The sequence below is a fragment of the Loxodonta africana genome (genome assembly GCF_030014295.1).
Source record: "Loxodonta africana isolate mLoxAfr1 chromosome Y unlocalized genomic scaffold, mLoxAfr1.hap2 SUPER_Y_unloc_1, whole genome shotgun sequence".
Classification (NCBI taxonomy): Eukaryota; Metazoa; Chordata; class Mammalia; order Proboscidea; family Elephantidae; genus Loxodonta; species Loxodonta africana.
In genome coordinates this window covers 674,875-686,127 of record NW_026974853.1, presented here as the reverse complement: position 1 = coordinate 686,127, position 11,253 = coordinate 674,875, and positions in this window count along the sequence as shown.

The following is an 11,253-nucleotide window of genomic DNA, read 5'->3' as shown; positions in this document are numbered from 1 at the left end:
CAAGGACTCCTACTCTGGGGTCACACTCTCCTTTCCTTACTGATGTATTTTGACGAATTTGTTGTTGTTAGTTGTTGTTGAGTTGGCTCCGACTAATGGTGATGCCAAGTGCAACAGAAGAAAATGTTACCTGGTCCTGAGTCATCTTCACGATCTTTGGTATACTCTAGTCCGTTATTGTGGGCACTGTGTATTTTGAGTGCTTTCCAACCTAGGTGCTTGTCCTAGGCAGGGTTCTCTAGAGAAACAAAACCAGTTAAGTGTATAAATGTATGTGTAGACAGATTTATATCAAGGAAATGGCTCATGCAGTTGTAGAGGCTAGAAAGTCCTAAGTCTGTCGGTCCAGCTGGAGATTTCTTCTGACTCACATAGCTGCAGGGGCTGACAAACCCAGAATCGGTAGGCCAGAAACAGCAGACCTCTGTCTTACAGAATGTGGAGACTGACATATCCCAAGATACGCTGGTAAGCTGCTAGCTTAAATCTCAAGAACTGGAGGTTAGATGAACAGGAGCCAGCTGCAGGATCCAGAGCGAGCAAAAGCCCATTGAGCCTGCCAGAAATTTCACCTATATTGGATGCAGGCCACACCCATAAGGGAACTCTCTTTCATCTGACTGGCTGCTAATAACAGATCTCAACATGGAAGTGACTATAGTATATCACATATCATTATGGAGGTGATTACATCACTACATTGCTACCAAACTACATCTCAACTACCAAACCACTGAGAATCATTACTCAGGCAAGTTGATATACAACCTTAACTATCACAGGGCTCATCTTCCAGTACTACATCAGACAATATTTTGCTGTGATCCATAGGGTTTTCATTGACTAATGCTCAGAAACAGGTTGTCAGTCCTTACTTCTTAGTATGTTTTCATTAAAAAGCTTCTCTGAAACCTGTCCACCAATGGTAAGGAAGCCGGTATTTGGAATATCAGTGGCATAGAAGGTGAATAGAAGTCCTAACTTTTAGTAGTCTAATAGCCCTTCATAAGAATTATGACTCACACTTGGTTTAGCTTTCAACTTTACATTCCTGTACACACACAATCCTCCTTTTAATAATCTCGCATCCACTCCCTGCTTCCTCAAGAAACTCTACCTTCGATAAGAGGGTTTTACTCCATAGTTCTTTAGGGCATTCTGTAAAAACTATTTGCTGCAAGACAACATTTAACAGAACTATGAGGAAGCCATTATTCTATAGCCGGATTGGAGATCACAGTGGTGGAACCAGGACAACCATGCTAGGAGTCTGTAGATGGTGACGGTCATCTTTCATCCAACACTTCCACTAGGCAGAGCAAAGTAGGAGGTGAGGGTGAGAGCTGGGGTTGTTGTTGTTGTTAGGTGCTGCAAGTCAGTTCCGGCTCACAGTGTCCCTCTGCAAACAGAACAAAACACTGGGCCATCCTCACAGTCCTTGTTATGTTTGACCAATTGTTGTGGCCACTTGTTACCAAGCATGACGTGCTTCTCCAGGGACTGATCTCTCCTGACAACATGTCCAAAATATGTGAGATGAAGCCTCACCATTCTTTCTTCTAAGGAATATTCTGGCTGTACTTCTTTCAAGACATATTTGTTCATTCTTTTGGCAGTCCGTGGTATATTGAATATTCTTTGCCAACACCATAATTCAACGACTTCAGTTTTTCTTTGGTCTTCCTTATTCATTGCCCTTTTGTGTGCATATGAGGCAACTGAAAACACCATGGCTTCAGTCAGGCGCACATTAGTTTTCAAGGTGACATCTGTGCTTTTGAACACTCTAAAGAGGTTTCTTGCAGCAGATTTGCCCAATTCAACGTGTAGTTTGATTTCTTGACTGCTGCTTCCATGCGTGTTTATTGTAGATCCAAGTAAAATGAAGCCCTTAATGACGTCAACATTTTCTCTATTTATCATGATGTTGCTTATTGGTCCAGATGTTAGGATTTTTGTTTTTTTGTTGAGGTGTAATCCGTACTGAAGGCTGTAGTTTTTGATCTTCTTCAGTAAGTGCTTTAAGGCCTCTTCACTTTCAGCAAGGAAGGTCGTGTCATCTGCATATCTCAGGTTATTAATGAGTCTTCCTCCAATCCTGATGCCTTAATCTTCTTCATACAGTCCAGCTTCTTGGATTATTTGCTCAGCATACAGGTTTAATAGGTATGGTGAATGGATACAACGGTGATGCACACCTTTCTTGACTTTAAACCATCCAGTGTTCCTTGCTCTGTTTAGATGACTGTCTCTTGTTCTATGTATAGGTTCCTTATGAGCACAATTAACTGTTCTGGAATTCTCATTCTTCCCAATGTTATTCATAATTTGTTATGAGCTGGAGTAGATCTCAGAAATAATGTGCCGTTTCTTCTGCTTGGTCCTGCATGGCTGCCTACTTCCCTAGCTGGTAGCAGCTAAGGCCTGTCTCAGAAACACTCCCCTCCCCACTTAACATGAGTCTTCACACTGCTCCACCTTCTTTCCCATGTGTGTCTCCTGCCCTCCTCAGTGGCCTGGGAAAATGATAGTAGTCCACTGATGAGATTTATTCTTTTATTATACTTAAATTTTATCATTTGTTTTTATAACACAGTACCGTTAAAATCAAGGATAAGAAAAATGTTTGTATGGTAAAAGTGGGTAATCCCAAACTGTGCCCACAACAGAGGCCTCCCACTCCTCTGGCTCACTGTGTTTTCTCCTTGTTTATTTGCTCTTCCCTCTTTCCTGATGGATGCATGGGACCACTGAGCTTCAGGACTCCACAATTCTGCTTTTCATACCAGTGTTACTGTAATCTTGGGTTCATGGGCTGCCTTGCCACAGATTTACTCACTCTGTTTCTGTTAATTATTTTATTACTTAAAATTCTCTCATGAATTTTTCCTGCTTATAGAAGTACATTCTACTCCTTGAAAACTTGGAAGCAATGGGAACGTATGCAATAAATAACAAGAAAACATACCTAAGACATAGAATAAATTATTAACATTCTGGTACGTCTATTACTTTTCTTATATTGGCATGTATGTGTATTAGAGACCCTGGTTAATGCAAATGGTTAATATGTTGAGGTGCTGACAGAAAGTTGGAGTTCAAGACCACCCAAAGGTGCTATGAAAGAGAGGTCTGGCAGCCTACTTCTGAAAACTCAGCCGTTGAAAACCCTATGGAGTACAGTTCTACTCTGGCACACTTGGTGTCATCATGAATCAGAACTGACTCTGGCAACTGGTTTTATGTGTGTATTAGCACACACATTTATGTGTATTAACAAAGATATTATCTCCTGTTATTTTCACTCAGTATTAACCTTTTCCCATGATAAAGTTTTTTTTAATGAGGCCATTAAATTACTTGATAATATTGTGTTGTGTGCATGTATTATGTTTTTTAGAAATTTGACTATAGTTGCAATAATAAATGTGCATGTTTCTAGTAATCTTTAAGCTATACTTACATCTTTTTAACATACATCTCTGCCATTAAATCTTTTTGTTTAACTATTGTTTAACTCTCTTTACACCTAAGAGATGGTATCAGAATCAGCCCTGATCAATTTTTCTCCCTCTTACTCGTGAAGCCCCTTAATGTATTCCAAGATATCAACTATGATTTCATGCACTTATCCTTTGTTTATTTTTCATTCAGTCAATATATTCCATGGGCCAGAAATAGTCTATGTTATGCAGATACAGTGGTGAAAGGTACACACTGTCCCTGTCATCGTGGAGGGGACAACCCAGAGCAGGTGGGAGGAGCACTGGGGAAATGTAGCAGAGACAAAGGACAGATAACCCTCCAGGAACCACATTGGACTTCAGAAAGCTTTGTTGGCTGCTCTTCACCTGGCAGGCTTCTAGATACCAGAGTACCCGCGGGTTCGGTGATTACCCTTCTCTCTATTGACACTCTCCCTCTAGGATGCCTCAGTGAGTTCACCGTTGTCTATTTGTAGCTAAGGTCGCGAGGTTTATACCTCCATCCATTCAAACTCCTCCTGGTCCAGACTCATATATTCAAATGTCAGCCTAACTCTCTGTATTGACCTCTTTATGCAATATAATGATATGTTCCTCATACGGCCATCATAAAAAGCAAATATGAAAGAAAAAGCCCAGAAGTGCCTGGTACCAGTGTACGTGCTCAGTGACCATTAGCTGTTGGTATTATCCTTGACATCTCCATGTGGGGTGAAGTTTTATTACCTGACGTCTCCATGTGGATATCTAACAGCTACACCATGTTATCTAGGCTATGAAACAATTCTTGATTCCAACCACCATTCCGTTCTTATCAATGAATTTCTCAAGGCTTCGGTGATGGGAGTGGTGTTTTTCCACACAATGGACATGATTAAGAATGGTTGGCCAGGTCCTACACAATAAATTGCTCTGACATTCCTATGGGTGACCATTGACACAAGTTTCAGCCAACGAATGTAGCAAAGAATTAGAACCACTCTTAGCTGTTCATGTGAGTACTCTCAATCCAGAATATCTTGTAAGTCAACTGTTAGGGATTGAATTGTGTCCCTCCAAAATGTATGTGGAATTCCTAACCCCTGTACCTGTAAATCTGACCTTGTTTGGAAACAGGGGGCCTCCTTTTATTATGTCAATTTGTAGGGTGGGTCCTAAGCCTAACTCTTCTTCGTTATAAAAGGAGCAGAATACATACAGACACAAACGGGTGAAAAGGAAGACAGACAAAGAAGACAGATGCATCCAGAAGGCCAGGAACACAAATGATTGCTGGGATCTACTAGAAGCTGAGGTAGACAAGGAAGGACCTCCCACTACAGTCAGGCCCTGAATTCAAACTACTACCTACTGAACTATGAAAAAATAAATTTCTGTTCTTTAAAGCCATCCAGTTGTGTTATTTTTTGTTATGGAGGGACTAGGTAACTAACACACATACCCGTGCTTATAAGTTCAGCCCAGTGCAGAATAATTTTCTTCCCTCCTTGGTCTAGCCCACCTGAACCTGTTCTTTCCCTATCAGTGTCCTTTGCTTTCACCTAAGAGCTATGAACGAGTCCACTTGATGCTGATGTATTGAAATTTCAATTTATTTTTTATTTATGATTACTATTGATTCCAGTATTTTCTACAGTTTTCAATGGAGACAGTCTTATAATCTATGAATAGCAGTTATACTTTTTCTCTTTTTGTACTAGTGTTAAATGTTTAATAAAAATAATGATAGAAGCATCCTTATTTTATTGCTTATTAATTTTAAAGAGAATGTCCACATGTCACCATGAACTATCATGCCAGTTGTAGTTTTCCACGTTCGGGAACTCCTTTTCTGTTCCTTGTTTGCTCCTAGTCCGTATCTCTCCGTGTGATTGGATTTTATCAACCTGCTTTTCCCCCATCTCTTGAGATGAGCACATGTCTTCTCTTCTTTCACCTATGCATGTGGTAAATGAAATTATTAAATCTTTAATGTTCACTCAGATTTGTATGCCTACAATAAACCGCCTTGATCATTGCATGTTACCTGGTTTATCCTTTGCTGGATTTCCTTTGGTGACATCTTACGTAGGGTTTTGCATCTCAGTTACTGAGTGTGCTTGTCCTCTAACTCTTCTTCTACCTTCCTTCTCTAATTTGTTATCATTTTTAAACCAGCCTTAAGGATCAAGTTAGGGGAGTATCTCATGGTTTTCTAATCTCTGTTGACTATGTACAAGATTAAAATTACTACTTCTTGCATGTTTGCTGGAACCTGACTGGAAACGATCTAGGTCTGCTATTTTCTTTGTAGGGAGATCTTGAACTACTGACCCATTTTATTTAGTGGTTAAAGGCATCTTCTTGTGCTAACTTACTTAGAAAAAATTCTGATGCATGTTCTAGGTTGCTCGAATCTCATCTTTAACTATTGATTTCAGGGCTTGTAGCCTCATGCAAGCCAATTCATCAGTCCCAGATTTCCCCAAAGTCAGGCTCTACAACTATTCCTGGTACCAAATTCCTGCATTTAAGACATATTTGTAAAGAAAGAGAAAACAGTATGTTATCTATGCAGTTGTGTATCCGCAGCCTTCTTGATTCCATAATGCGAGGATACAGTCTTCTAATACTTTTTTTGTAATTGTTCTTTTCTTAATTTTTTTTCCTTTTTTCACTGCCAACCCTCCCCCCCCCCCAGTCTAGTAGTTTTGAAGTTGTGCGTTTCAGGTTCAAGTCTGTAATCCAGCTGGGATTCTGTGTGTGCTGCATGTGTGCATCAAAAGAACACGCTTCTAGAAGCAGAAAGCAGGCAGTGCGACTGTCCGGCGGTTGGTGGGGTGGGGGGAGGGGAGCTGCTGCTCAGAGAGGGCGCCCGAGGGAGGCACGAGATGCCGGGCTGCCCACCACAAGCCCGCAGGCTCCAAGGAGGCAGAACCTGCGTGTGCCATGAGCCTTTTGAGACAGGCCCAAGCTCACCCAGCAGGGTCCCGCCAGGCTTGCGAGTTCCAAGAGGACTAGGGGAAGCCTAAGGCCAAGGAGGGCAAGGCCTAGGGTCTGGACCTGGGAACTGGTTCTGCCATGCGTTATCGCAGCGCTTATGCTGGGAAAGAGGGCAGGAAGCATATCGCAAGGTGCCTATGACCCAGAAGGTCGGGAGTTGTGGTCACCCACGGACTATGGGTCTGCATATGGAGGCCCCCAGGGTGCAATTCCAGGAGCAGAACACAAAGCCACAGAGGGGGCAGTGCACCTCGCCAGTGCTCCCCAGGGGCATTGCCCCAAATCTGGGGAGCAGTCCCTCCTCTGGGCTAGGGACTTTGTCTCCTCCACTGTCATCCCTGACTGTGAGCAGACTTTTGTCTACGCAGACTAATGAGGAGTTATCAAAATGTGCTCCAAACTCTGGATTTGAGTTGAAGATCATAAATTAACACAGAGAAATACGACTTTAGCAATAAGTGCCTGCTTGAAGCCCAAGTTGCCTTAAAACACGGAATTTCAGTCTTTCAGCTCCTCTGCTAATCTAGTGACTAAGAACAGGATCTCACTGGAGCTCAAAGATGTGGGGCACTGGGAATACTCCTGGGTCTGTCTGATCACAGCTGATTGCCTCGTTCCCAGTTTTATTATACACCTTAGATACAGATCAGAAGAGGATTTTGGGGTTTGACACCTGACATCTTAACACCAGTTCCTGTTTCTTGAGGAAGGAAGAGGTAAAATAAATCAGCGTTTACTGCATCCTTCTCCATCCCCGGAAGTCCTCATGAAGACCCTCTCAGGTAAGGACTGACAGGGAGTGGCTTGGTTTACTATTCAACTTTGTCTTCAGTAACTCTGTTTATGTCCTCCATGTAAACTATTGTGCATTGACAGAAGCATTCTAATTCTTATGCAGAATGACTAGACCTTCTGCAGAATGACTATATTGTGCCTCCCTTGGGCACCCCTGTCTGCGCAGCACCCCCCACCCCCAACTGCCCAACTGCCTCTCTCCTGGAATTCTGCTTCTAGAAGCATGTTCTTTTGATGCAGAGAACAGAATCCCAGCTGGATTACAGACTTGAACCTGAAGACCTTATGCAGAATGACTATTTATGAACCACTAAGCTTAGTACTAAAGCAGGTACTTACCCCTCAGAGAAGGCCCTGGGGGAGGTTGATACATGCATTCTCCAGTGTTCCTGCTGCTCTAGAAGTGCCTGAAATGCCTCTCTGGGAAAGGCCTTCAGATTAGGCTCATGGCCCACGTGGGAATTCAGGCCTATTTTTCTGTTAGAACTTCTCATTTAGCTCTGAAAATGTTATTATCCAGTTTATTCACCAGACATGAGTACAGACATCTCATATTTTCAAAATTAATCCTATTCTCTAATACTAATTTGCCACCAAGTGTATATTCCAAAGTGTTTCCAATAGGCTAGAAAGTCTTTCCAAAGGGCGGAGTCCTGCGCCATGTTGTGCAATGACAGCAGGGTTGGCATAATATGTTTACCCAGATACCTACCACTTTTTATTTATTTTTTATTGTGCTTTATTTGAAACTTTCCAGAGCAAGTTACTTTCTTGTTCAACCATTTATACACAATTGTTTTGTGACTTTGGTTGCAATATTTATGATGTGTCAATATTCTCCTCTCCTATGTTCCAGTTTCCCGTTTCCATCCTCCATGATTCCTGTTCCATCCTGCCCTCTTTTCTGTGCTTTTGGACAGGTTTTGTACTTTTGATCTCATACACATGATTGAACTAAGAAACACTTTCCTCACGTGTGTTATTGTTTGTTTTATAGACCTGTCTAATCTTTGGCTGAAGGGCGAACTTCAGAAGATACTTTCCACTTTGTTGCTTTCCATAATTCCTGAAATTCCAAGTCCACCACCTGAAGAACTTCCTTTAGTGTTTCATTTAGAACAAGTCTGGTGGCGATGAATTCTCTTAAGCGTCTTTCACCTGAGAATGTCAATATTTTTCCTTTACTCATGAAGGAAATAACAGCCTATAGAACACTGGGTTAATGTTTGTTTTCTTTCAGTGTTGAAAAAATGTTGTTTTCACAGCCTTTTGGACTCCATGGCTTCTGATGATGAATACAGAGTCATTCCAATTGTTTTTCCTGTTTGAAATGAGTTGTTTTCTCTCTAGCTTCTTTGAAGATATTTTCTTGGTCCTTGTTATTCCACAATTGACAGTGAGGCATTTGGGCATAAAATTATGTGAGTTTAACTTGTTGGAGTTTGCATAGCTTCTTGAATCTGTAAGTTTATGTCTTTCAACAAATTTGGAAAGTGTTGAGCCAGTATTTCTTCAAATACTTTTTGCTACACCACATATTTTCTCTACACCTTATGGAATTCCAATAAATAAATGTTAGATAAATTTGGATTTTTTGAGGCTCTGTTCATTTTTTTTTCCAATATTCTCTGTTTTCAGACTGGATATTTTCAATTGAACTATTTTCATCTCATTGATCCTTTTGTCTGTCGACAGCACTCCATTGTAGAGCTAATCAAGTGAATTTTTTATCTCTATTTTTCCTGTCTAAAATTTTCATTTGTGAATGGTTTCTATGTATTTTTCTATCTTTCTAAGGTGTGCCTGTTACTTCTTTGAGCGTGGTTAAAGTAGCTTTTTAAAGTTTTTGTCTATGATTCCAAGACTGTGTCTTACTTCACTCTTACAGAAAATGTCGATGTTGTTTGTTTTAGCAATCACTTGACCCAGTTATGTTCAGGATGCAGGTTCTTTCCCAACTTCTGTATGCTGTGGCTCAGATGTCAGTTCAGATTTTGAAGACTTTGCAGTGATATTTGGATGTAATCTATGGGAGTGTCACTCAGTCTGGGACCTTGTTGGTGTTCTAACCCATAATGCAGTTCTCAAAGGATTGATCTACTTCTTAGGGTCAGAGCAAAGCATATGTGACTGTGGGAGTGGGGGGGTATGAAAAACAACTTTATGGTATCCCTCTCTTGAGCTACCTGGTCTCTGTTTCTCTGAGGCTCTCTGATGTCTGAGCAGCTACCTTTCTGGTCCACTGGGAAGAATGTCGGGGCTTTAATCTCTTCATTCTGCCATGCAATTAAGTGACTGGGTCTGCCTATGAGGCCAAATAATGGTAGGATAGAGAAAACGTAATGACAATTCCTCTATATTATTTGGTCCTTATATACTCTGGTCAGAGAGAAGGCACACTGTTTCTGGTGATACATCGAAACAGGTATGGAGAAAAAGGCATTAACAGGTCGATAGCTGCATACTAGGTGTTACAGATAAAATTCTGTCTTCCAAAAATGTATATATCAGCTTGACTAGGCCATGCTTCCCAGTATTGTGTGATTACCCACCATTTTGTCAGCTGATGTGATTCTCTAATGTATTGTAAATCCTACCTGTATGATGTTAATGAGCGAGGATTTGAAGCAGTTGTGTTAAGGAGGCAGGGCTCAATCTACAAGATTAAGTTGTGTTTTAAGTCAATCTCTTTTGAGATATAAAAGAGAAAAGAGCAGAGAGACAGGAGGATCTCAGTACCACCAAGAAAGAAGTGTCAGGAGCAGTGCATCCTTTGGACCTAGGATCCCTGTGCTGAGAACCTTCTTGTCCAGGGGAAGATTGGTGACAAAGACCTTCCCCTAGAAGTGACAAAGAGAAAAAGCCTTCCCCTGAGTTGGCACCCTGAATTTGAACGTGTACCCTCCTAGACTGTGAGGGAATAATTTTCTTTGTTAAAGTCATCCGTTTGTGGTATTTCTGTTACAGGAGCACTAGATATCTAAGACACTAGGTACCAGGAGGTGTACATTTCCCAGCTCTTTCACTCCCAGGGACACCATGACTAAGTAGCCAATGCCTAAATCCATGCCAGCAGACTATTCTGATTACTGCTTTGACTCTACTGTCTGTTATGGTAACCACACCCACCTTATCTTTGTTGATTGAGTGCCACCACTTGGCTGCTACCACCATGGGGTCCAGTCAACTGCATTGTAGTCAGGTGTCTTAATTCAGTTAGGCAGTTCTCACTGTGGACTCTTACCTACATAAAATAGCAACCACAGAAGTCTTCAATAATGCTGGGGCTTGCTTCACAAATTTGTACCTCACCGCTATGTTAAAAAGAGAGCCCTCTGGGCACTCTGTGTGTGGTTCTGTGTGTCCAGCCTAATAAATCCCTTCTAATATGCCACTTTCCCTCAGCCTTTGGATACCTTCTCCTACAGTATACCATGGCAGATCTGCCATTTCCACTTGATTTATTTTAGGCCACCACTTAATACATGTTTCAGTAAACCAGCCAAATAAACTATAAGATCCTTTTCTAACCTCTCAAGCTGAAACACTGAATGAAGAATCTTTGCTTCCTGGGCCTATATCAATAAACTCAGACTAATCCACCTTTATGTTGCTTGCACCATTATCCCGCACCCATAGTAGCCATTCCCGCACATATTCACCAGGTTTCTGTATGTATATATGAGAAAAATCAGGCTGTTCTTTTGGAGTTTAGCATACCTTCTCCTGGGTCATACTTTATGGTTCAGCTTTTGGGGCTTGTTGGGACTTAAGTCTAGGTATAGGTCTAGAAGCAAAAATGGGCTCTGGCAGTGGGATATTCAGCCGCATCTTATAAGGCATCTGCCTAAGGTGATGCCCCAGGCAATGCCCCAGACGCCACCCCAGGAGTAACTCAAACAAGACGCTTCAGGCACAGTTGGGATAATCTCATCAGATGGAGGTTGAAGGGATAATTGTTTTACTGGGAAGAGTGCCTTAGCAGGCAGTT